Genomic DNA, 26,400 nt, shown 5'->3' with positions numbered 1-26,400 from the left:
AAGAAAGCCCTTTCTCCCCCTTTAGCAAATTCTGTGTCATTCTTTTTTTTCTTTCTTTCTTTTTTGTGACAGAGTTTCACTTTTGCTGCCCAGGCTGGAGTGCAATGGTGCAATCTCGGTTCACTGCAGTCTCTGCCTCCCGGGTTCAAGCGATTCTCCTGCCTCAGCCTCCTGAGTAGCTGGGACTACAGGCACCCACAACCATACCTGGCTAATTTTTTTTGTATTTTTAGTAGAGAGGGAGTTTCACCATGTTGGCCAGGCTGATCTCGAACTCCTGACCTCAGGTGATCCACCTCGGCCTCCCAAAGTGCTGGGATTACAGGTGTGAGCCACCATGCCTGGCTGGAATTCTGTGTCATTCTGGATACTTATCATGACTTCAAGCATCCAGGACTCTGTCCTGGGTATCCTGAGCCTGAGGGTGTATGTGTGTCCAGCTGGCTTGGAGGTTGTCTACAGGCAGGTTGAACTTGGCCTCTGAGTCCATGGCAGCCTCACATGGGAAATACCACCAAGGAGCCTCATCTTGTGCTTTTAGGAGACAGTTTCTATTTAGTGATTGCTGAATCTGTTACAGACAGGGTCTCAATTTCTTGCAAGTCCTGTATGAGGTGGGTGCTGTGATTATCCACATGTTCACTTGTTCTCTCTGGCCTCTTTCAGGCTCTTGCACTTCCTTTGCTCTTTTCCTGCCACAGGGCCTTTGCACATCCTGCTCTTTCTGCCTGGAAAGATTTTCCCTCTCCCTGCCTCTTCACCTGGTCACAGTCTCATCTGACAGTGGAGTCACTACATCCTCAGGGACGCCTGGCCACACTGACTCAGTCACAGCAACCCCCTGTTATCTGCTTTCATGACACGAGGTGCCTTTCTGTGGTAGACACTAGCTCAGCTATGGATTCCTATTTCTGTGCATGTCATCCTTCCCCTTCAAGACTGTGGTCACCATGAGGACCAGGGCCATGGCTGTTCCTGATTCTCATTTGTGTCTCTGGTGTTTAGTATATGCTTACCTAGAATTTGAGTAATGAATGATGTCATACCCATTTTACAGATGAGAAAGTTGAGGCTCAGGAACATTATGTAACTTGCTCAGTATTAGGTAGTGATGGTTTGAAGCCATCTGGCTGGTCGCTGGGTGCACACTCTTAACCAATTCACTATGGTTCTTCTGTCATGGTAGCTCTCCAACAGCAGGAGTGAGAGACAACGTTAGGACAGGTGTAACCAGAATCCCAGGGGTTATCCTAGAAGATGGTGTCAGGGACATGCTTGCCTATGGGCCGCCTTACTGTATTACATAAAATACTCAGTTTTTCTGACTCACCTTTAGTAAAGACCTTAGCAATATTTGAAGCACAGTTGTCAATAGGAAAGGGTGGGTGTTTATACTTTTTTAAAAAGGAGTCTATCTCATATTTATCTTGTGGTCTGCCAGGCCCCCCGATCTTCTTCAGCTTCAGTTATGCAAAATTAACACTTCTTCTCTTGACTGCCTCTCTCTTACCTGTTCAGTTGCTTTTCTGTGTTCGAGATTGCTTAAAATTTTTCCCCATTACTACAGCCTGCTTCCCACCTGTATCCCCCAGCCAGCTTGCTCTGGATTTTGTCAACAAGAGTTCCAGCGTTTAGTGAGGGCTGGACTGAAGGAAAGCCTTGGAAAAGGCTGTGTGATGAAAAGTGAAGATACCTAATGGGCAGGCAGTCATCAGGGTTAATTCAAAGGCGGGAAGAAGGGCTGACCTGGAGGACCGGAAATGTCTTTGAGCTGAAGGTCATGTGCAGGTGGAACGAAGAGGGTGAGCCTTTTGGGGTGAACTGCAAGTGTTTGATAAGATCCCTGTCCCCATGTTTGGGGAAGTCTTGATAAGCATCCTCAATGTGATGGAGGGATTAAGGAACCCCTGGCTCTACCTGCCCAGCGTGGCAGTAACATGACACAGACAAGTTATTGATTATTGGTTGCCCAGCTGTCATCAGCTCACCATCTTCTTTTAGTTATACCTGTAATTTGCATTAGTTGCCAATGCCAGTTTTGACTTTCCTAGTCAATAAAGTGTTCTGAGAGTGATGACTAAGGCTGAGCACTACCCATAATCATGGGTATTAAAGAGGCAAGCCCCCTTGCCCACCCACCTGCAGGTGATGAGACACCCTAGGAAATCAATCAATTATTTGGAGGACCCCGAATAAATGCTCAAGTCCATCTGTTCATCTGTCCATCCATCCGTCCACCCTTCCTTCCATCCATCCATCCATCCAGACATGCATACATCCATCCACCCACCTACCCATCTATCCACCCACCCACCCATCTATCTATCCAACCCACTCTCTTATGCACCCAACTATCATCCACCTACCCACCCACCAACCCATCTATCCATCCACTCACCATGCATCTATCCACCCATTCACTCATCTACCCATCTATCCACCCACCCGTCCATCCATTTATCTATCCCTCCACCCCCTCACCCACTCATCCATTTCTCCACCCACTCAGCCATCCCTTCACCGACTCAACCATCCATTCATTCACCCATCTGCCCGCCCACCCATCTTTCCATCCACCCATCTATCCACCCACCCACCTATGTATCCATCCATCTGCTTGTCCTTCTGTTCATTTATTCCACAAAGACTCGTTAACCACCTGCTAGATTCTGGGGAGGTACCTGCTCTAGTAATTGAGAACACTGTCTCTAGAATATGATTCCCTGGGCTCAAACTGAGCTGCCTCCTAGCTAGCTGCTTGGGTAAGTTATAGAAACTGTGCTTTGATTTTCTTATCTGAAGATTGGCTATTAATAGCTTCTACTCTTGCAGATATAGTGAGGATTAAATAAGATGTCACGTTAAAAGTGCATCATCAACACTCAATAGAGATTAGGTTTTACCATTCATTATTATTCTTGGCAGATGCTGCAGATAACGTGGAGAGCATACGAAAGACACATGTTTGAACCAATAGTGACATACAGGTGCTAAGTTCTTCAGTAGAGGGAAGGCAGAGAGCCATGGAGAGGGCCTGGCCCAATCCTGGAGCCTCAGAAAAAAGTTTCTCATTGAATTGCTGTTTTAGCTGAGACCTGTTGGATGGGTAGTAGTTGGAGATCCCAGACGGGATGTGACCGAGTTAGCCAGGGAAAAATTTGGTCCTGGCACCCATGGCAGAGTTGAGTGATCCAGTCCTTCTGTCTCCTCTGGCTGGAAGTCCACCAGATCTGGGAATGTCAAGTTGGGGGAGGAGGCTGACAATGATCATGACCTTCACCTGTCCTCACATGTCCTCTGTGTATCTGCAAAGCCTCTTCCTCAGTCTCCTCTTCTGGAAAGTAGGATTGGAAACCACATCTGCTTCTCTCCCAGGATTTCTAGGAAGACAAGATTAGATGGCAGTTGAGAGCTCTTTGAAAATGAAAACATTCTGCTATTTGAATGCAAAGTGTTCTTCTTTGCCTGTGATGTTTCCTAATCTGTGAAATCATACTGGACCTCGAAGCTGTCTATTAAAAAAAAAATAACAAAGTGGCTGGGCAGGGTGGCTCATGCCTGTAGTCCTAGCACTTTGAGAGGCTGAGGGGGGTGGATCACTTGAGGCCAGGAGTTCGATACCAGCCTGGCCAATATGTGAAACCCCATCTCTACTAAAAATACAAAAATTAGCCAGGTGTGGTGGCATCTGCCTGTAGTCCCAGCTACTCAGGAGGCTGAGGCAGAAGAATCATTTGAGCTCAGGAGGCAGAGGTTGCAGTGAGCTGAAATGGCGCTCCAGCCTGGGCGACAAAGCGAGGCTCTGTCTGAAAACAAAAAAAAAACAAAACAAAACCAAAAAAAAAGCAAAGTTAACACTTCCTCCATCTCTCCCCTAGGGGAGGTAATTTGTCAAAGATTGTTGTTGGATTTTACACACAGGGAAATCTAAGGAAGGTGTGGAACCAGACCAGGACTCTAGACTCTGGTCTCCCTGTTTATAGGGTCTTAAATGGGGGAGCCACTTTGGGTTCTTTCCACAAGATTGCTTTGTAAAAAAAATAAGAAACAAACAAACAAAAAACTCAAAAAAACAGCCCTGACCTAAATATTCACAAGGGACCTTAGGCAATATCTGCAAACAAAAGTGAGTGATGAGTGGAATCTGTCATCTTTACAACTAAGACAGCTCCAGAGTTGAAGCAAGTGGAAATATCTCTAGAGACAGAGATTTGGGCAGGTTTTGCCAGTTACAAACTATGAGAACCTGGGCAGGTTTACCTCTTTGAGCTTCTGTGACCTTGTAAAATAGGCTGCATTGCGCTAAACGCGCAGGAGGAATCCCAGCATCCTCCTGTGCACAAGGCTGGTCTCTTCCCATCCTTTTCCTTGTTCTGCCTCTCTCCTCCTCTCCAAGAGATGAATACATTTGGACCCAGTAGGGGCCTATATTTGCAAAAGCTTGCAGGTGATTCTCATGCAGCCAGCCTGGCTCTGGCACTGAGTTCTTGGACACTTTTGGAGGCACATTTACTAGTGAGGAAGGTCACTGTGTGTTAAAGACGGGATTCATCTTCCATTCCTTTTTACCATGAAGCAAGGTGCATGGGTCGACTGAGCTGGGAGAGTCCACAGTGTCAGCCTCCCCCACACTTCCCTCCCTCCTTATTCCTTATGTGCTATACTTTGTCTTGATTTCCTGTACTCTGCACCAAGCCAGGAGATGGTAAGATGTCAAAAAAAATCATTTTTTTGGGAAATGGGATCAAGAGAGTTTTTGTTTGCTTCTTTGTCTGTTTGAGACAGGGTCTGTCGCCCAGGCTGGAGTGCAGTGGCATGACCTTGGCTCACTGCAGCCTTGACCTTCTGGGCTCAGGTGATCCTCTCACCTCAGCCTCCTGAGTAGCTGGGACTGCAGGTGCACACCACCATGCCTGACTAATTTGTCTATTTTTTGTAGAAATAAGGTTTCACCATGTTGCCTAGACTGGTCTCAAACTCCTGGGCTCAAGCAGTCCTCCATCCGCCTCGGCCTCGCAAAGTGCTGGAATTACAGGCATGAGCTGCTGTGCCTGGCCAAAGTTTTTTTATTATTATTATTATGAAAAATTTTCAATATACATAAAAGTAGAGAGACTAGTTTAATGAGCTATCATATACCCATCACATAGGTTTAAAAACTATTAACCTTTGCAATATTTACTCCATTTGTTTTTCTGAAGTATTTAAAAAATGGTTTACAGTAGTTATGTAATTGCATCATGATATTCACCCCTACATAATTTACTTTCCCTCTAAAAACATGAGGGCATTTTTTATATGATCATTGTCATACCTAATCAAATTACCAGTAATTCTTTAATATCCTCTAAGATCAAGTTTACATTCAGATGTCTTGTCCTCAAAATGTCAATTGTGATTATTTTTTTCTTTGAGCAAAGATAATAAGATCTCAAGATTTAATGACAGAGATTCCATGTTAGCCCTGATGTCTAAGCTCTGTGGTCCATTGTGGCTTTACTTGAAAGTCTCAGGCTACGCGTGGAGGCTCACACCTGCAATCCCAGCACTTTGGGGAGCCAAGGTAGGTGGATCATGAGGTCAAGAGATCAAGACCATCCTGACCAATATAGTGAAACCCTGTCTCTATTAAAAATACAAAAATTAGCCAGGCATGGTGGTGGGCGCCTATAGTCGCAGCTACTCAGGAGGCTGAGGCAGGAGAATCGCTTGAACCCAAGAAGTGGAAGTTGCAGTGAGCTGAGATTGCACCACTGCACACCAGCCTGGGTGGCAAGAACGAGACTCTTGAAAAAAAAAAAAGTCTGTCACTGTGGTCTCATAATAAAAGGACACTCCATTTCCCATTTGGCCCCTGCTCCTTAATATTAGCCCCCTCCTGTGGGGAGGAGGGGGTGACCTTCAGCACAGGTTCAAGCATTCCCAGGGCTAGCTCTGATCCCGATAAAGCCCATCGTCATGAATGAATGCTTCCCTTGCAGGTTATTCTAAGTATTGTAAATAGTGCACGTGGAGCGTCCTCATGATGCTGGGATGGTAGTGAATATTTATAGGTTTCTTTTAGTGCCTTTTTTTTTAGTGTTTTCTATAGTTCCATGTTTCTACAACCCTTAGGAACATCAGAATCATGTGTATGTGGGTGCTTATTAAATAAGCCAGTTCCTGGATCTCACTCCCAGGGACTCCCAGTTTGATGATTAGGGGCTAAGCTAGGACCTATGTTTGCAAAAGCTCCCATCTGATCTCATGCAGCCAGCCTGGCTCTGGCTCTGGCTCTGGCTCTGGGAGCTGGGTTGGGAACTAGTCTTTGGTGCTATTCTGCTGAAACTTCAAGTTGGGCTCTTTGACTCCGTCTTGTATTGTCATCACTTGTATTCAGGTCTGTTCTTCCCCTGGATTGTAAACTCCTTGATGTCTGCATCATCTCACCTCATGAGCTGAGCTTTCAGTGGGTGCTCAGTGGAACAGGTGCTGAATGGAGTCAGGCTGTAGGGAGGCCAGCGTGTGTTGGTAAGTGAGAGACAAAAATCATTTTAAAAAGAATCTTTTTGCCCTTGAGTTGTGTTTGCCATGAGTTAATGTGATTTACTCTAGTGGAAGCCAGTGCAGCTTAAGTGGAGGTCTTGCCCTGAAATGGAGCCAGGTTATGGATCAGCAGAACTGCCAAAAGCATTTTGGAGGAAATGTTTCTGTGTCACCCTCAGTTGATTGAACTCAAGTTTTCACTCCCGTTTAACACCACGTGGGGGCCATTCTGACTTCTGCGGAGTGGGTATGATCAGATCTTCTGTAAAAGTGTAAGTGAGGAAACTGGGCACGGTGGCTCACACCTGTAATCTTAGCACTTGGGAGGCTGAGGTGGGCTGATCACTTGAGGCCGAGAGTTTGAGACAAGCCTGGACGACATGATGAAACTTCATCTCTACTAAAAATACAAAAATTAGCCAGGCATGATGGTGCATGCCTGTAATCCCAGCTACTCAGGAGGCTGAGGCAGGAGAATCACTTGAACCTGGGAGGTGGAGGTTGCAGTGAGCTGAGGTTGCACCACTGCACTGCATTCCAGCCTGGGTGACAGAGCGAGACTCTGTCTCAAAAAAAAAAAAAATGTGTATGTGAGGAAACTGGGATTGAGCTTGGGGATGTTGGGGGATGGAGGTACTTCATCTACTGAACAAAAACCATGGGATACCAATGCTGGAGGAAGAAGCATCATCCTCAGTTTCTACTAACTCAACCACGCATGAGATGGGGACTTGGTGTCCGAGAGAAAAGCCTCTTTTTAGGTCTTCAACCTTGATCAAACCATTTCTGAATTCCTCATATGAAGGGGTGGCCTGCCCCTCCATACCTATGGGTATTTCTAGTCGGGTGGGATGAGAGACGGAGAAAAGAAATAAGACACAGAGGCAAAGTATAGAGAAACAACAGTGGGCCCATGGGACCGGCGCTCAACACACGAAGGACCTGCACCGGCACCGGCCTCTGAGTTCCCTCAGTTTTTATTGATTATTATTTTTCATTATTTCAGCAAAAATGAATGTAGTAGGTGAGCAGGTTGATAATAAGGAGAATGTCAGCAAATTACATGTGAGCAAAAGAATCTATATCATGATTAAGTTCAAGGGAAAGTACTATGCCTGGACGTGCACGTAGGCCAGATTTATCTTTCTCTCCACCCAAACATCTCAGTGGAGTAAAGAGTAACAAGGCAGTATTACTGTAAACATGTCTCACCTGCCGCCACAGGGCAACTTTTCTCCTATCTCAGAGTTGAACAAATGTACAATCGGGTTTTACACCGAGACATTCAGTTCCCAGGGGCAAGAAGGAGATAGTGACCTTCCTCCATCTCACCTGCAAGAGGCTTTCCTCTTTTACTAATCCACCTCAGCACAGACCCTTTATGGGTGTTGGGCTGGGGGATGGTCAGGTCTTTCTCATCCCACGAGGCCATATATCAGACTATCACATGGGGAGGAACCTTGGACAATACCCTGCTTTCAAGGGCAGAGGTCCCTGCAGCTTTCCACAGTGCATTGTGCCCCTGGTTTATTGAGACTAGAGAATGGCAATGACCTTTACCAAGTATACTGCTTGTAAGTGTTTTGTTAACAAGGCACGTCCTACACAGCCCTAGGTCCCTTAAACGTTGATTTTATACAACACATGTTTTTGTGGACTCCAAGTTGGGCCAAAGTGCCTGGGTCAAAGTGGCTGGGGCAAAGCTACAAATCAACAACATCTCAGCAAAGCAACTGTTTAAAGTACAGGTCTTTTTCAAAATGGAGTCTCTTATGTCTTTCCTTTCTGCATAGACACAGTGACAGTCTGATCCCTCTTTCTTTTCTCTACATTTCCCCCTTTTCTTTTTGACAACACCGCCATCGTCATCATGGCCCGTTCTTGCTGGTCGCTGTTTCTCCGTAGCTGCTGGATGCACCTGTAGACTAACAATAGAGAGGACAGACATACAAGGATTAATGCAAAATTTGCAATAGTGGAATTTCCAATAGTTTTAATCCAAGTGACAGGCTTAAGATTTGTGAGGCTATTAACAGCTTTTACCATTGCCTTAGTTTCTGGCACCAGATTTAACTGGGATTTTGATGTTTTAAAAATTTGTTTTTTCAATCTAGAAATATCTAAGGTAAGATTATCTTCTTTTCCCTGTAGATGGTGTCTAACCATGTCCCAGTGATGTTCAGATTCGTTATAGACTCGAGGTGTAATACAAAAATCTGACGTATTCCAGGCACACTGTAACTGAATAAGATATTCCAAGCTCATGAGCCTATCTCCCATTCAAATAACAGTTTGTCTAAGATCATTAATTTGATTTGTCAATTTTTCATCTATTTGAGTCTGAGAATTCCACAATTTTGAGGAATTCTTTTGCCATTTATTCACATATTCTGCAGTTTGAACAGAGGAGTGTAAAGCAATTCCAGCAGCTGCAGCAGTAGCTGTGACTGCAATAAGACCTATAATCACTGCAATTAAAGTAAAAATGAATTTTTTAGATCTGGTTAGAACTCCTTTTAATACTTTTGTTAAGATATGTACAGATGGAGAAGCTCCCCACGGTCGGTCCATGGACACAGGGATCCACACACCTTTTCTTGCCCTTACTAACAGAATACAATGCTGCCAATCAAAAGTTGAATCAATGCAAGTAAACAATCTACAATTTTCACAGGTTATAGTTTGGGAATCTGGTTTAATAACTATGTTTCCTACAACTAGCATATAAGGGGGTTTTACAAAACTTTGCAAAGGAATTGTCAGATTGGAATTTAGGTTAAGAGTATGATATGGCTTATGATTTTTTGTTCCCATAACTTGATTTTCAGACCAAATTCTAGTGTGGTATGAGGCCACAGTAAGCTTCCATAATTCTGGGTGTTCAGGACCAACAACAAGACTAACTAACTTTGGTCGGAGTGATGAAATCCCCATTTCACCCCATTTCCATGGATAGGGTGATTGTAGCCTTCTATCAACTTGGTCTAGTTTTTTAGTTAAATCACTATTATAGGCTGGATTAGTGGGCCAGACAGAGCCTGTGAACACGAGTGGGTCTGTCCCATACAATCATAATATAACTGGCCTCGAGGGGCCCAGTCTATAATAGTTCCAAACTTATTGTTTTATAGTACCACTGCAGTATCAGCCACACATTCTTCCTAAACTAAGACTTTTGGGTCTTTTGATTCTTTTGGAATTTCCTTGGGGCATGGTTTCCCTTTAGGCCTAAATTTTAATGATCTTTGATAGGAAGAATTTTGTAAATTATTTATTTGTGACCCGAGTGATATTCCACTTATCACATGATAAGTAAATTTACTGGTGCCACTGACAGTAGGTACTTCTACCAACCAATTTTGGATAGTAGGCATTAAGCATCCTGGTGCTTTTCCCAAGCAAATAGGAGGATAATGATACCCAATGGAAATGTTTATCATCATTCCTTCTTCTTCAGGTTGGGCAGGGCCACGGTTATCTGTGGGGCCTGGTACCCATACACTGTTATTAACATATATTTCAATAGGATTATCTATCCAAGTGACTGCCCGAATTAAGGGTGGGAAAGGCACATAGGCCCAGTAAGTATAGTTAGCTGTAGCGGCTCCCACAGACATAGGGAGACTTACCACTGTTGATACAATCATTAAAGCTGCAAGCAGCATATTCTCTGGAGTTTGTGTTACCCTTGTGTTTTCCAGGCTTTTTTTTAGCTAACTGTGTCAGCTTCTTTAGCTGGGCCCAGGTCGGCAGCTCCACCTTTTTGGTGGATGGCAATTTCATCTGTTTTTCTGATATTACCATTTTATTCATCCTGCGAGTCGATGATGTTCAATTGCGGGTTTTTTGTCTCTGCAGAGGCGCCTTCCTTTGTATCTCTGATGGGTTCATTGTAGAACTTCAAATGTCTAGTGGGTACCCAAACAGGAAGCTGATTTTCTCCTGGTGAAACACAAGTAAAACCTCTCCTCCATGTTATCACTTTACCTATTTCCCATGTTTTATTTTTGTTATTTTCCCACCAAATCAGTTTTTCCTCATGTGGGCTGTTCTTTTTACCGGTAAAATGTTATTCTGCAGGAGTAGTGGTTTGATTTCTATATATATTTAAAAAATTGAAAGTATAGAGTGCTATATTAAGTTGCATCTGAGGAGTGTTATACTGTTTACTGTCTTTTTCCTTTTTTTGTTTAACCAATTGAGCTTTGAGTGTTCTATTAGTTCTTTCAACTATGGCCTGTCCTTGGGAATTATAAGGGATTCCTGTTGTATGTGCAATTTTCCACGGATTTAAAAATTTTTGAAATGCTTTACTACAATATCCTGGCCCATTATCTGTTTTAATTATTTTTGGAACTCCCATGACTGCAAAACAAGATAATAAATGTCTTTTAACATGGGAAGTACTTTCTCCTGTCTGACAGGTTGCCGATATGAAATGTGAATAAGTATCAATGTTACATGGACAAATGACAATTTTCCAAATGAAGGTACATGTGTAACATCCATTTGCCATAGTGCATCAGGACATAAACCTCTGGGATTAACTCCTGCCTCTTGAGTGGGCAGGTGTAAGACTTGACACTGAGCACAAGGTTGTACAATATTTTTTGCTTGTTTCCATGTGATATCAAATTTGTTTTTTAATCCTGTTACATTTACATGAGTCAGGATATGAAGTTCTTGTGCTTCCATGAAGGCAGATGATACTAGCAAATCAGCTTGTTCATTTGCCTTAGTTAAAGGCCCTGGTAAATTAGTATGTGCTCGAATATGAGTAATATAAAATGGGAACTTTCTTTTTTTCACAGTTTGTTGTAACAATTTAAGCAGCTGATTTAACTGATCATCCATACTATATTTGATTAGAGCTGTCTCAATATCCTTGGTAGCCTGTACTACATATGTAGAATCCGAAACAATGTTAATAGGCTGATTAAAATCTTGTAACACTGAAATGACAGCAACCAATTCTGCTCTTTGAGCTAAGTGATATTGAGTTTCAATGACTCGTTCTTTTGGTCCAGTGTAAGCCTCTTTTCCATTGCTGGAACCATCAGTAAACACTGTCAGAAGATTTTCTAAAGGTTTATGTCTGGTAATTTTAGGTAAAATCCAAGTAGTCAATTTTAAAAACTGGAAGATTTTTGCTTTTGGGTAATGATTATCAGTAATTTCCACAAAATCAGCAAGACCAATCTGCCATGCACCAGAATTGATAAAGGCTTGTCTAACCTGTTCCTTATTTAAAGGAACAATGATTTTATCTGGGTCACTTCCACACAATTTTACTATTCGTAATCTTGCCTGATTATGAATTCGTAATCTTGCCTGATCAAATGTAGCCATTTGATCTAAGTACAATGTAAAAGTCTTAATTGTACTGTGAGGAAGGAATGACCGCTCTACAAGATCTGTATCTTGAACAATAATGCCTGTTGGAGAATGTGCAGTAGCAAAAATTAAAAGTTGGAGTGGGGCTGAGTGATCTATTTACTTGTGCTGACTGAATTTTTTTCTTCAACTAATTTAATTTTTTTAGTTGCCTCTGGGGTTAATGTTCTTTTGCTATTCAAGTCTGGATCCCCTCTCAAGATAGAGAACAAATTTGACATGGCATAAGTAGGGATGCCTAAAGTTGGCCGAATCCAATTAATATCTCCTATCAATTTTTGAAAGTCATTTAATGTTCTTAATGTGTCTTTTCTTATTTCTACTTTTTGTGGTTTAATGTTTCTTTCCTGTACTTGCATTCCCAAATAATGAAAAGGAGTGGAGGTCTCAATCTTATTAGATGCTATTGTCAGGCCTGCGTTTGCAACCACTGCTTGCAGAAATGTGTAACAGTCAATTAATTTGTCTCTTGTTTTTGCAACACTCAAAATATCATCAACATAATGAATGATGTAACAGTCTGAAAACTTGTCTCTAACTGATTGAAGAACTTGAGCTACAAAAGTCTGACAAATGGTTGGACTATTAACCATTCCCTGAGGCAACACCTTCCACTGAAATCTGGTGGCTGGTTTTTTATTATTTATAGCTGGTATAGTAAAATCAAATTTTTCAAAATCCTGTTTTGCCAGAGGAGTGGTAAAAAAGCAATCCTTCAGATCAATTATAATTAAAGGCCAATCTATGGGAATCGTGGCTGGAGAGGGCAGCCCAGGTTGGAGAGGCCCCATGGGTTGAATTACTGCATTAACGGCTCTTAAATCCGTTAGCATGCGCCATCTGCCTGATTTTTTCTGAATTACAAACACAGGAGAATTCCAAGGCGAAAATGATGGCTCAATATGTCCCTTTTCTAATTGTTCCTTTGCCAATAAGTGTAAAGCCTCCAGCTTTTGTCTTGGTAGTGGCCACTGATTTACCCATACAGGCTTTTCTATTTTCCAAGTTAATGGAATGGGTTTTGGAGGCTCTACAGTGGCCACTCCTGAAAAGGATACTCTAATCCCTTTTTTTCTGGATTTTCTGTAGCCTCAGTTGGAACTTTAATGCCTTCTCCATTTTTCCCTAGTCCTTTGCCAGGGAGATATCCCATTTTAGTCATAATTTTTTGACTAGTGGCGCTGTATAGGGAGACTGGAATAGTAATCTCTGCATGCCACTGTTCTAATATGTCTCGGCCCCATAAATTAATTGGAATAGAAGTAATCATAGGCTGAACTGTACTTTCTTGATTATCAGGTCCCAGACAATGTAAAATTTTGGCACTTTGATACACTTCTGAGGCAGTGCCCACACCAACAAGTCCTGCAACGGGCTTTTGTTTAGGCCAATTTTTTGGCCATTGATTTAAGGCAATGATAGAAACATCAGCCCCAGTATCCACTAATCCTTCAAACTGCTTTCCCTGAATAGTAACTGTACACACAGGTCTATTCTCTGAGAGCTGACTAGCCCAATAAACAGCTTTTCCAGCAGGGTTGGTACTTCCAAACCCTTCTGTTCTTTCTGTTTTGCTATCTCCAATTTTAATATAAGGCAAGAGCAGTAATTGAGCAATTCTCTCACCTGGATTGGCACTCCAGGGAACAGTAGAGCTGATCACTAACTGAATTTCCCCTTTATAATCTGAATCAATTACCCCAGTATGAATTTGGACTCCCTTTAAATTTAGACTTGATCTTCCTAAAATAAGGCCTACCATCCCTTCTGGCAGCGGGCCATATACCCCTGTAGGAATCTTTTGCGGAGGCTCTCCAGGGAGTAAAGAAATAATCTGAGTAGAACATAAATCTACTGCAGCACTGCCTGCTGTGGCGGGGGATAACTCTTGTATTGTTGTAATTGGCTGATTTCCTGAAATGGTGGTATTTACTGTGGGGGTTGTTGTCCCTGAAAACCCTGAGGAACAAATGGCTGAATCGGGAATGCCCCACTTTGTTGTGGGGCCTGGGGCTGGCCCCTCTTCCCATTTCCCGACAATGGTTGTCCATTTTTATCAAATTTAGAACAACATTCCTTAGCCCAATGTTTTCATTTTCCACATCTTGGACACAGGCCAGGTGCCTCCTTTTTTTTGCTCCGTTTATTTAAGCCTGGACAATTCTTTTTTAGATGACCGATTTGACCACAATTATAACATTTTCCCCCCAAATGTTTTAACTTGTCCTCCTAAAGCAACCCCTGTAATTGCTTGAGCCATTAGCATTGCTTTATGCATAGCTCTTCCAATCCCATCACAAGCCTTCACATATTCTGTAATTACATCAACTCCTGCTGAAACCTTTTCTTTTAATGGCTTTATAGCCGATTGACATTCTGGATTTGCATTTTGATAAGCCATTATTTCTACAATTACTTTTCGGGCATTATTATCTGCAATGCATTTTTGAGCTGCATCTTGCAACCTTGCCACAAAGTCTGGATATGGCCCTTTAGAGCCTTGTCTGATTGAACTAAAAGAAGGGCAGGAGGTTCCTGGGTCCTGAATCTTCTCCCAGACCCTGAGGTAAATAGCCCTTAGTTGTTCAATAGCCTCATTCTGCATTACTGATTGTTGGTTAATAGTGCCCCAATTTGGACCTGTTCCTAGCAATTGGTCTGCATCTATATAACCAACAGGATTAATAGCCTGATTTTTCCATACCTGTTCTTGTACCCCATCAATCCACCAGGTTTTAAACTGTAGATACTGAGAGGTTGAGAGGGAAGATTTAACCAAAATTTCCCAATCTTAAGGAATAAGTCTATTTCCATGAGCAATGGAATCTAATAATGTTCTCATATAAGGAGAGTTGGGTCCATATTGTTTAAACCCTTCCTTTATATTTTTTAACATTTTCATGGTGAAAGATTCATATCTAGCCTCAGTTCAGACAGATGTTCCTGTTTGACTCCCTTTTCTGGCCGGTATGGGTTGTAACATTACCGGATACTGCCATGCCTCAAGATCTCCCTGTTTTCCGGCTGTAGCAATGGTCTCCTGCAGTGCACTATCTTGTCCACTAGGTGGTGCTGTAGGATCAAACGCCATCGCCGTGGGTTGTTGATATAGTGTCTTGCTATTTAGCACAGGACGCACCGCCTGAGATCCATACTGAACCTCTGGAGACGGCTGATACTGAAATTCGGCTGGCGGCTGGTGTTGATAAACTACCGAGGGTTGGGTTTTATTTTCTACTGGCTGCTATTGTGGATACTGTGCCTGGATTAAGATTTGAGATTGTGATGTCACAGGTATCTGAACCACGGGAGATGGTGGCCATCGTGGTCTAAACTCTGATGGCCCAAATAATTCTGGGCCTCCTTTCCCCAATTTTGATGTTTCAGGATATATTGCCTCCTGTAATTGATTATAGTCAACATTTTGCATTGACTGAGCTATTACAGGCTGTACTGCATTTTTACAATGTGAACTTTCCATTCCTTTCTTAAACTCTGTTCCTGCCTCTTCTTCACAATCTATTACACAGCTTTCAGGGGCATCAAAGACTGAAATGCTGTCGTCTTCTATTTGAAATGGTTCTAAAGTTGCTTTAGTAATGGCCCAATCATTCCATACTGTAAGTGGGATGATTTTACCTTCCTGAGTTGCTTGTTTTAGTCCTTTGCCAATTTTTTTCCCAATCTTTTAAATCTAAAGTTCCCTGTTCTGGAAACCATGGGCAGAATTGTTCTATTGTTTGAAATAGCATAACTAAATTTTCTGTAGAAGCTTTAACTCCCCCTCTTCTTAAGAGAATTTTAATGAAGCTGAGATAAGAGGCATATTTACTTTCAGTTTGCCCCATCGTTACCCTGGATTCCTCCGAGCGCACAAGCTTACTGCAAGGCTGACTGTGGACGTACTCGGGAATCTCTCGTCGGCTGTCGTCAATGCTCATGTTCTTAGCGTACCTTTACCCTAGAGAAAGGCCCCACGTTGGGCGCCAGATGAAGGGGTGGCCTGCCCCTCCACACCTGTGGGTATTTCTAGTTGGGTGGGATGAGAGACGGAGAAAAGTTTGGTACTTACCCCCCTTGTACTAACCCCCTTTCCCTGGCCTCTTCCAGCTTGTCTTCTTCTCTCCCAGTAGTTTCTTCATGAAGAGGCCGTGTGCTAAATTCTGTGAGATATTTCACACTCAAAGAAGACTTCTTTTATACTCTTTTGATAATTTGTCTGGGAATCACTGTCTCGATTTATAAGGGAGTTTGTAATAAATACAGTAAAAGAGAAACACACAAAGTATTTTGAGATATCAGAGAAGGGAGAAACCAATTCTATTAATATTTGGGCTTAGCAGGGAAGGCTTAGTTAAGAGGTGACATTTGAACTAAGACTTGAAATAAGGGAAGGATTTGGACATGCAGTAATGGGGAGAAAGTAGAAGCAAGACATTATGGTTAATGTTATGTATCAATTTGACTGGGTTGTGGGGTGCCCAGATATTTGGCTACACATTAGTCTGGGTGTGCCTCTGAGGTATTCTGGATGAGGATAACATTTAATTGGTAGACTGAATAAAGCATATTTTCCTCCCCAATATGGGTGAGCCTCATCCAATCCACTGAAGGCCTGAACAAAACAAAAAGGTGGAGTCACAGAGAATTTGCTCTTTTTTCCTGATTATATTTGAGCTGAGACATCAATCTTCTCCTGACTTTAGATGTGGACTCGAGTTGGAACTATATCATTGGCTGTCCTGGGTCTCCAGCTTGCTGACTGCAGACTCCAGGACTCCTTAGCCTCCATAACCATGTGAGCCATCCCTTACAACAAATCAATCTGTCTCTCTCTATGTGTATAGCTCTACCTCTATCTCTCTGCTCTTTCTCTGGAGAACCTAGAGTAATACACAAGGTTATATTAGAGAAGAGGATGACCCAAGGAAAAGTGTGGAGGCAGAAAAGTGCAAAGAGCTTTTGGGAAGACTGGGGTCCTGATGGGGAGTTTGGATTTCACTGTGTGTAGCATGGAGAATTCTTGAAAATATTCAAGAGGTGAAAATTGTATTCGTGGAAGAACACCAGGAGTATGTGAAAAGAAAAACACTCACTCCATTTTGACTCCACTGAAGGGGGCATCAAAGGGATGCACTGGGGACATGGGTTGGAGGGTCATTGAGGTCATATCTGGAGGATCTTTACTTCTAGGCTGAGTCTGAAGTTATCTTTCTGGGGAGTGGGAGATTACAAATCTTTGAGCTCCACTCAAGAGATGGTTTTGCTAACAATGGCAGGGCGATGGTTGTGGTTGTGGTGGTGGTGGGAAAATGGTATCATGAATTCTAATTGGGCTTCTGTTATTCTAGCTGAGAAAGTTTGGTAATGGACTTTCAGTAGAATAATACAGATCTGGGAATCAACTGCATGGAGGAGGTAGTTATAGGTGATGAGATGGCTCAGGGACAAAGATTGGTAGAAGGAGAAAAGATACTAGGCTGGTACAAAAATAATTGCTATGATTGCCATTACTTTTAATGGCAAAATCCACAATTACTTTTGCACCAACCTAATAGGGTGCAAACTTCGGAGCCATCTGCATCAGAGGGATTGATGAAGATCAACAAAGTTTGGGAACACAGGAAAGGAGCGGGGAGGGTAATGACTTGAGGGCATAGCAGGGATAATCAAGGTTTTTCTTGTTAGCATGTGGAGACTTAAACATGATTATATATTAAACGCCTGGCACATACATCGTACAAAATATTTATGAGTGAAATGACAAGTGAAGGTGGTGAGTCATGGGAGTTCCAAGGGAACAGGTGATAAAGGGAGGTCTCAAATGAGGCACAAGTGGAGAAGGTAGCTTGGGAAAGGAGAAGGATGCTTCTCCTTATAAGATGGGAAAGGCAGAGGAAGAGGGTAAAGATACAGCGATCTAGGGGTGAGATGGAAGTGAGTTGAGAGAACTCAACTCTGGGCTCTGAAACCCCTAGGGATGGGTTTGGGGGGCTTTGAGATATGGAAGAGGTTTAAAGTCAATTGTTATAGCAAATATGGTTTGGAATATATTTGTGATGCTTAAAAATATTGCTGAACAGAAGTGAAGTCTATCCTAGAGTTGGATGGTGAGGTTATTTAGTGGAACTACCAGATCCATGATGTGATTCTCTCCAGTATCATTCAGCAGCCCTTAGGCAGTTGCGAGGCAAGTCATCAATGGGGTATGGAGATTTTCCAGGTGGGTGTGGTTGAAAGCAGGGAAGAACGAGTTTAGGAGCACATTACAAGAAGAAGGTGACTGTAAGGTCCAGGCTGAGCAGGAAGGTAAAGCAAGAAGGAAACATGAGGTTGTGAAGAGAAGTTTAGAGGGATGAGGAGGCAGGAGAGGTGAACAGTTGCAGGATGTAGCTAGAGTGGCGATGTTAGATCTTGGGGCCAGAGAGCTTTACAGTGATGATGAAGATCAAAGGGCATTAGAATCAAGCTATAAAGAGCCACTGTTTGATGTTGGGATGTGAGGATGCTGCAGGTGGATGTCTGCATATTGATGGTGAGAACATGGTCACCCTGGCCCTGCTGGGTCTTTGCTAAAGAGACTGTGCTCTGTTCTTGGGGCTGTTTTCATCACCTGATTAGAGCAGTGGTCCCCAAATGGTGTTCTTTGAACCATCTGTATAAAATGTTCATAGGTCAAGGATAAAATGGAAAAACAGAGAAAATGTCACAGAAATGTGCCCATTGGTGAAAGACCACCAACTGTCGTTTTTGGAGGGTTGTTCTGTATTCTAAAAATGTATATATTCTATTCTATTAAAACATTTTCATATTTGCATTTTTTCCCTTTTATGAAATGCCATGGGGTAGAAATTTGTAATGTATCCAATTCTCCTGTCTGCATGCATTGCCCTGTGGTGGGGGAGGGGATGTGGCTAGTTCTGGCCAAGAGGCTGGGGGCAGAGGTGTAGTGTGAGACTTCTAGCCTGGGGCATTTAATTCTTAGTACAAGACTCTTTAGCATTCTTCTCCCTCTGTTCCCTGCTTGGTGATACTCCAGGTAATGCAACCCCCATTAGCCTTAGTCTTAGGGCAAGTTTGATGGAAAACAGAGCACCCCTTACCTCCCTGCAGATGTAGCATGAGTGAGAAAAACAACTACTGATGTTTGAAGTTACCAAGATTTAGGAGTTGTTTGTTATTGCAGCAAAACCTCACCTATTCTGACCAATCATGGTGGAATTTCTGTGTGTATGTGTGTGTGTGTGTGTGTGTGTGTGTGTGTGTGTGTGTGTGTGTGTGAAACTGGTAGTTTAAAAAAGTTCCTTCTTACCAAAAAGAAAAAAAAAATTGCAACTTTATGTTGGTTCTCAAATTAAAAAAATATTTTTACTGGTTTATAAAATAGAAAAATCTGAGAATCTGTAGCTTAGAGAACTATAGTGTGGGATGTCTATAAAGACCAGGTTATTTTATCAGCTCCTAACACCCCTTAATAGAAGCTTAGCCAAAACTTGGACTATTTCAGTCTTTACCATTCCACATTCCATGGACTCTTGAAGAGACATTGATGAAACGGTGCAGCCATGAACCACCCTCACTCAATCCTAGTGGCAGAATCCCCCTTTTACTGCAGAATGAGCTTCTTGCTACAGTGATACTTGAACCCCTTAGATATATCCTGTACTAATTATATTAAAACATGACCAATGATTTTGCTTTGTTCTCCCCCAAATTCAAAACATTAATCATGAGAACCCAAAGAATTGGATTTAGTGTAACTGATTCCAAAGTGTCAGTAAGAACATAATTAGGTTATATTTTTCTCCAGTTCAAATAAAAGAAAATTGACAATAAAATGCTGATCGATATGTGTAGCTCAGGAGGTAGAGCCTGCTTTGAGATGCAGAAGTGTTTGTTTTTTTTAGATCTATATTCTTGAGTAAAGAAAAAATCCATCTCTCTTTCCTAGAGGGGAAGACTTTCAGAGCTGGGCTTGGCAACAGCCTGAATATCAGAGGCTGAATTAAACAAATAGGTACCTCCCTGGAGTGAATGGTGCATTTCTCGTGTTTGGGGAACCGTGCTTTTATGGTGGAGTTTGCTTTCTGTCTTGGTCTCCGGATGTGTGTATCTGTGCGTGGATGTCTGCATGTAAATAGCAGTGTATACCTGTGTGGGTGTGTAAAAAATTCCCATGTGAATCTCAGCTTTGTGGGGATCTCCGGGTCTTGAGCCCAGCAGATGCCATTTGAAGAAAAATCACTTGAAAATGAGACAGAAAGAATGGAAACTAAATCCTAGCTCTAAAGGCACCAGGCTGATTAAAAAAAAAACTCTGGATCTTCTTTGTTTTGGACTCTACCTACCTCCAGATGACATTTCTGTTTCCTATGAGATGATTAGAATGAAAGAGATCCTGAGCATGAAAGAGCAGACAGTGTGTGATTGTGTGTATCTCAGGGTGTCAGCTGTGACACTACTGACATTTTGGCTCAGCAATTTCTCTGTTCTATGTGTGGGGGTTCCCTGTGCATTTTAGGATGTTGAGTGGCATCCCTGGATCCCTGGACTCACTGGATGCAGTAACATAACTCCCCCCAAGTAGAGACAAACCCCAGCGTCTCCAGATATTGCCTAATGTCCCCAGAGGGCAAAATAGCCCCATCTGAGAACTGCTTCTTTTCATAAAGTACAATGTCAGATGAAATAGGTGGAGGCCGTTTGTAGTCAGGGGTTAGTAGAGATGGAAGAGACCCCAGGAATATCCTGGAAGGGGCTGCAATATTTTGTTTCTTGAATTGGGTGTCGGTAATATGGAGACGTTCAGGTTTTTTGTTGTTGTTGTTGTTGTTGTTGTTGTTGTTTTGAGGCAGGATCTTGCTCTGTCACCCAGGCTGGAGCACACTGGCACCATCATGGCTCACTGCTGCCTCTGCCTCCTGGGCTCAAGCAGTCCTCCCACCTCAGCCCTCCTGAGCAGCTGGAAGTACAGGCATGTGCCATCACTGTTGCCTAATTTTTGTATTTATTTATTTTTTGTAGAGAGGGGGGTCTCACTATGTTGCCCAGGCTGGTCTCGAGCTCCTGGGCTCAAGCAATCTGCTCACCTCGACCTCCCAAAGTGCTGGGATGACAGGCATGAGCCACTGCTTCTGGGCAGTATGTTTGGTTTGTAAGAAAAGTACTGTGTTGACCTCTTCTATGTGTGCATTTCTTTAAGTAATAATTCAATAAAGCATTTAGAAAAATTGGTCATAATAGGAGTGATTTGTAGAGTGATTGGCGTGAAAGCTGATCGCCTTAATTTGAACTACTCTGAAATGAGCACCAGCGGCCACCAAGAGGAGCCTTTCAAGGTGTCATAGCCAAGGAGAGGACTGTGTTGTGTACACCTCTGCATAAAGGATTTGCTGGTTACATTGCAAGGATGAGGCCTCCTTCTGAGGACAGAGGCAGCAAAGCAATTGGAAGCCCAAAGCATTGAGATTTCTAAATGGACTTTGCTAAAATCTTGTGGATGACTCATGCTCTTAACATACACCCATGTACATATTGTCCATATAAACATTAATTCTGTAACAAGGCGCACACATAAGGGTTTTTTTTTTCTTTTGAGACAGTCTTGCTTTATTGCCCAGGCCAGAGTACAGTGGCATAATTGTGACTCACTGCAACCTCCGCCTCCTGGGTTCAAGCAATGCTTGTGCCTCAGCCCCCCGAGTAGCTGGGACTACAGATGCACACCACCATGCCTGGCTAATTTCTGTATTTTTAGTAGAGACAGGGTTTCACCATGTTGGCCAAGCTGGTCTCAAACTCCTGGCCTCAAGTGATCTGCCCACCTCAGCCTCCTAAAGTGTTGGGATTACAGGTGTGAGCCACTGCGCCTGGGACCACACATAAGGTTTGAGTTGAGATAGAGAAACTCTGGCAGGACTGAGGAATTTGGCCACAGTCTCTGGGAAATATGCACAATTTCTGGAATCTTCTCTACTTCCAGAGCTCCCACTTTCTATCTGTCTCCTATTTATTCAACAAACTTGTATGGAACCACAGTGTGTCTAGAACTTGCCAGGTGTGGAGGATAAAAAGATGACTGAGGTCGGGCATGGTGGCTCATGCCTGTAATCCCAGCACTTTGGGAGGTCAAGGCAGGTGGATCACTTGAGGGCAGGAGTTTGAGCACAGCCTGGCCAACGTGATGAAATGTCTCTACTAAAAATACAAAACTTAGCCAGGCATGGTGGCATGCACATGTAGTCCCAGCTACTTGGGAAGCTGAGGCAGGAGAATAGCTTGAACCCAGGAGGCAGATGTTGCAGTGAGCTGAGATCACACCGCTGCATTCCAGCCTGGGAGACAGAGCGAGATTCCATGTCAAAAAAAAGATGACTGGGATAGAGACTCCATCAGAGTTGACTCTAACACAAACTTGGTAAGAGCCCAAGGTCTGGCTGGGCAAGCACCTTGATCGGCTTCATCCTGCAGCCTCTACTAGAATGAAGAGCACTCTTTTCTTTACCCATGAAAATGTTTTGTGCTTCGTACCTACAAGTACAATTTGTGTTAATTCTGCAAAATTTGCCGTATAACTGTTCCTGTATTCTTAGCATTTTTCCTTTGAGAGATTTTTCAGCACATTATCTTTGGACTATGTGGAATTGGAAATTTACTTAGAGTCAACAACAAGTACAGGAAAGTCAGTTCTTAGTCAAGAGTTAGGTTTTCAAAGACAGTGGATAAAATAAAAAATCTAGTACAGTCAAGATTATACGTGCAAATCACCTCATCATTCATAAAGTTTAGCAGTCAGTCTTACCGTGGCTCACCAGGTCCAATCCATACTTCTTCCTCCATGATTGGAGCAGAGGGTGATTTTTTTTATGAGGAACTGATGAAGTCATTTAGAGACCATTTGCAGTAGGAGCCGTGTGTACTAGAGACCAATCAATGTGCCCTCATAGCACCATTTCTGCCTCTCTCCCTCTTTGTTCTTGCCAAGTACCCACAGTTCATTTTCCACAGATTAAAAGAGCCCAAGTTGGACCTATACCTAGGAGCACAATTGCTGCATCATTTGGTAACTCTATGTAGAATTGTTTGGGAAGTTGTTAAAGTGTTTCTCACAGTGGCTACACCATTTTAATTCCTTCCAGCAATGTATGAAGGTTCTAGTTTCTCTGCATCCTCACCAACACTTGTTATTTTCTGTATTTTTTTTTTTTTTTTGAGACAAAGTCTTGCTCTGTCGCCCAGGCTGGAGTGCAGTGGCACAATCTCAGCTCACTGCAACCTCTGCCTCCCAGATTCAAGTTACTCTCCTGCCTCAGCCTCCTGAGTATCTGGGATTATAGGCACCTGCTATCATGCCTGGCTAATTTTTGTATTTTTTTTAGTAGAGACAGGGTTTCACCGTGTTGGCCAGGCTGGTCTCAAACTCCTGGCCTCAGGTGATCCACCTGCCTCGGTCTCCCAAAGTGCAGGGATTACAGGCATTAGGCACTGCACCAGACCAATTTTCTCTATCTTTGATTCTAGCCATGCTTATGTGTATGACGTGGTATTGCATTGTGGTTTTGATTTCTGTTTCCCTGATGATGAATTTCATTGAGCATCTTTTCATGTGCTTATTGGCCACTTATATGTCTTCCGTGGAGATGTGCCATATTTTCATATTCAAAAATGAAAGCACAGGCCCACACAAAAATTTGTACATGAATAATTACAGTAGCAACACTCCTAATAACCCAAAGAGGGAATTAATCCAAATGCCCATCACCAGATGAAGAGATACACCGATTGTTGTCTACCCACATGGTGGAGTATTATTTGATCACAAAAAGGAGGAAAGTACATACACTACAGCGTGGACGAACCTTCAAAACAGATGAAAGATCACATTCTACATGATTTCATTCAGATGGAAATCTATAGAAATAGGAAGTCGATTAGTGGTTGCTTAGGGCTGGTAGGGGCATGGGAGGATAGGGGGTGTTAGCTAAAGGGTATGAGGTTTCTTTTTGAGGTCATGAAATGTTCTAAAATTGACTGGTAATGTTTGTGTATATCTCTGAATATGTTAAAAACCATTGAAATGTAAAAAATGCAAAGAAAAAACAGCCCAATTTGCAATTTTATTCAACACTTGATTCACTTTAAAAATAGATTCCAGGCTGGGCATAGTGGCTCACACCTGAAATCCCAGTGCTTTGGGAGGCTGCGGTGGGAGGATTGCTTGAGGCCAGGGGTTCCAGGCAAGCCTTGGCAACATGGCAAGACCCTGTCTCTACAAAAAAAAGAAAAAATAAATATCAGCTGAGTGCAGTGCCTCACACCTGTAATCCCAGCACTTTGGGAGGCTGAGGCGGGCAGATCTCCTGACATCAGGAGTTCAAGACCAGCTTGGCCAACGTGGTGAAACCCCATCTCTATGAAAAATAAAAAATTTAGCCTTTTGGTACTCTGAGCAGCACCATGGTGGATGTTAAGAACAAGTGCCTTATGAAAGGTGGCAAAAAGGGAGTTAAGAAGAAAACAGTTGATCCATTTTCTAAGAAAGATCAGTATGATGTGAAAGCACCTGCTATGTTCAATATAAGAAATATTGGAAAGACTTGGTCACCAGGACCCAAGGAACCCAAATTGCATCTGATGGTCTCAAGGGTCTTGTGTTTGAAATGAGTCTTGCTGATTTGCAGAGTGATGAAGTTGCATTTAGAAAATTCAAGCTGATTACTGAAGACGTTCAGGGCAAAAACTGCCTGACTAACTTCTATGGCATGGGTCTTACCTGTGACAAAATATGTTCCAAGGTTGAAAAATGTTCAACAATGATTGAAGCTCATGTTGATGTCAAGACTACCGATGGTTACTTCTTTCTTCTGTTTTGTGTTGGTTTTACTAAAAAACACAACAATCAGATACTGAAGACCTCTTATGCTCAGCACCAACAGTCTGCCAAATCCAGAAGAAGATGATGGAAATCATGACCTGAGAGGTGCAGACAAATGACTTGAAAGAAGTGGTTAATAAATTGATTCCAGACAACATTGGCAAAGATGTAGAAAAGGCTTGCCAATTTATCCTCTCCATGATGTCTTCATTAGAAAAGTAAAAATGCTGGAGAACCCTGGGTTTGAAAGGCATGGAGCTTCGTGGTGACGGTAGTAGTTTTGGAAAACCCACTAGGGATGAGACACATGCTAAAGTTGAATGAGCTGATGGATATGAACCACCAGTCCAAGAATCTGTTTAAAGTTCAGACTTAAAACAGTGGCAAATAAGAAGTCCTATTTGTGAAAAACAAACAAGAAACAACAATGAAAAAAGCAAAATTAGCCTGGTGTGGTGGTGCATGCCTGTAATCCTAGCTACTCAGGAGGCTGAGGCATGAGAATCACTTGAACCTGGGAGACAGAGGTTGCAGTCCGCCAAGATTGCACCATTGCACTCCAGTCTGGGCAACAGAGTGAGACTCTCTCCAAAAAGAAAGAAGAAAAAAAAAAGTATCCGGGCTTGGTGGCATGTGCCTGTAATCTCAGCTACTCTGAAGGCTGAGGTGGGAGGATAGCTTGAGGCCAGGAGTAATTTGAGGCTGCAGTGAACTATGATTGTGACACTGCACTCCAGCCTGGACTGCAGAGCAAGACCCTGTCTCTTATATATACATACATACATACATACATACATACATACATACACACACACACACACACACACACACATACATACATACATACAAACCCAGGCTCTACCTCTGGTGATTCTGACTCAGTAGGGTGGGGTATCCCCTAGGGATCCTGCTGTTCAGCCTGGTCTGGGATCCACTTTTCACTGGGAACTGAGACACTGGCTGTGAGCCTTTCTGTCCTGAGATGTAGAGGTCATGGCGATGCAGGTTCAAGCTTAAGGAGACCTGACTGTGCGTTAGGTATTGTGCTGAACATCATCTCTTACTCACAGCAACATCTTTAGAAGGTTAATGATGTGTCCCTGCTCTACAGATGAGCAACTGATCTTTCAGAGGAGTTTAGCTTCTTCAAAACTTATTCTTCCTATTGGAAACTTTGTAACCTTTGACCAGTGTCTGCTATCCCCTACCTTTCCTCCACCCCAGCCCCTGATAACCACTGTCCTACTCTCTATTTCTGTGAGTTCAACTTCTTTAGATTCCACATATAAGTAAAATCATGCAGTATTTGTCTTTCTGTGCCTGGCTTATTTCACTTAACAGAATGTCTTTCAAGTTCATCTATGTTGTTGAAAATGACAGGATTTATTTCTTTTTTAAGGGTTAATAGTATTCCATTGGGTGTATATAGTACATTTGCTTTATCCTTTCATCCACTGATGGACACTTAGGTTGATTCTATATCTTGGGTATTGTGAATAGTGCTGCAGTGAACATAGGAACGTAGGGATCCCTTTGACATATTGATTTCGATTTTTTTTTTGTCTATACCCAGAAGTTGGGTTGCTGGATTATATGCTTTGAAATCT

The 26,400-nt window shown here is 42.7% G+C and overlaps 1 pseudogene; it reads left to right on the top strand.

The window, feature by feature from the left end:
• The first annotated feature begins 23,467 nt into the window (after positions 1 to 23,467).
• On the top strand, positions 23,468 to 25,844 carry LOC106634346 (small ribosomal subunit protein eS1-like; annotated as a pseudogene).
• Positions 25,845 to 26,400: the final 556 nt, after the last annotated feature.

Source organism: Pan paniscus, chromosome 2 (assembly GCF_029289425.2).
Source record: "Pan paniscus chromosome 2, NHGRI_mPanPan1-v2.0_pri, whole genome shotgun sequence".
Lineage (NCBI taxonomy): Eukaryota > Metazoa > Chordata > Mammalia > Primates > Hominidae > Pan > Pan paniscus.
The sequence above is the reverse complement of the archived record's forward strand: the minus strand, read 5'-3'. Positions and strand labels throughout refer to the sequence as shown.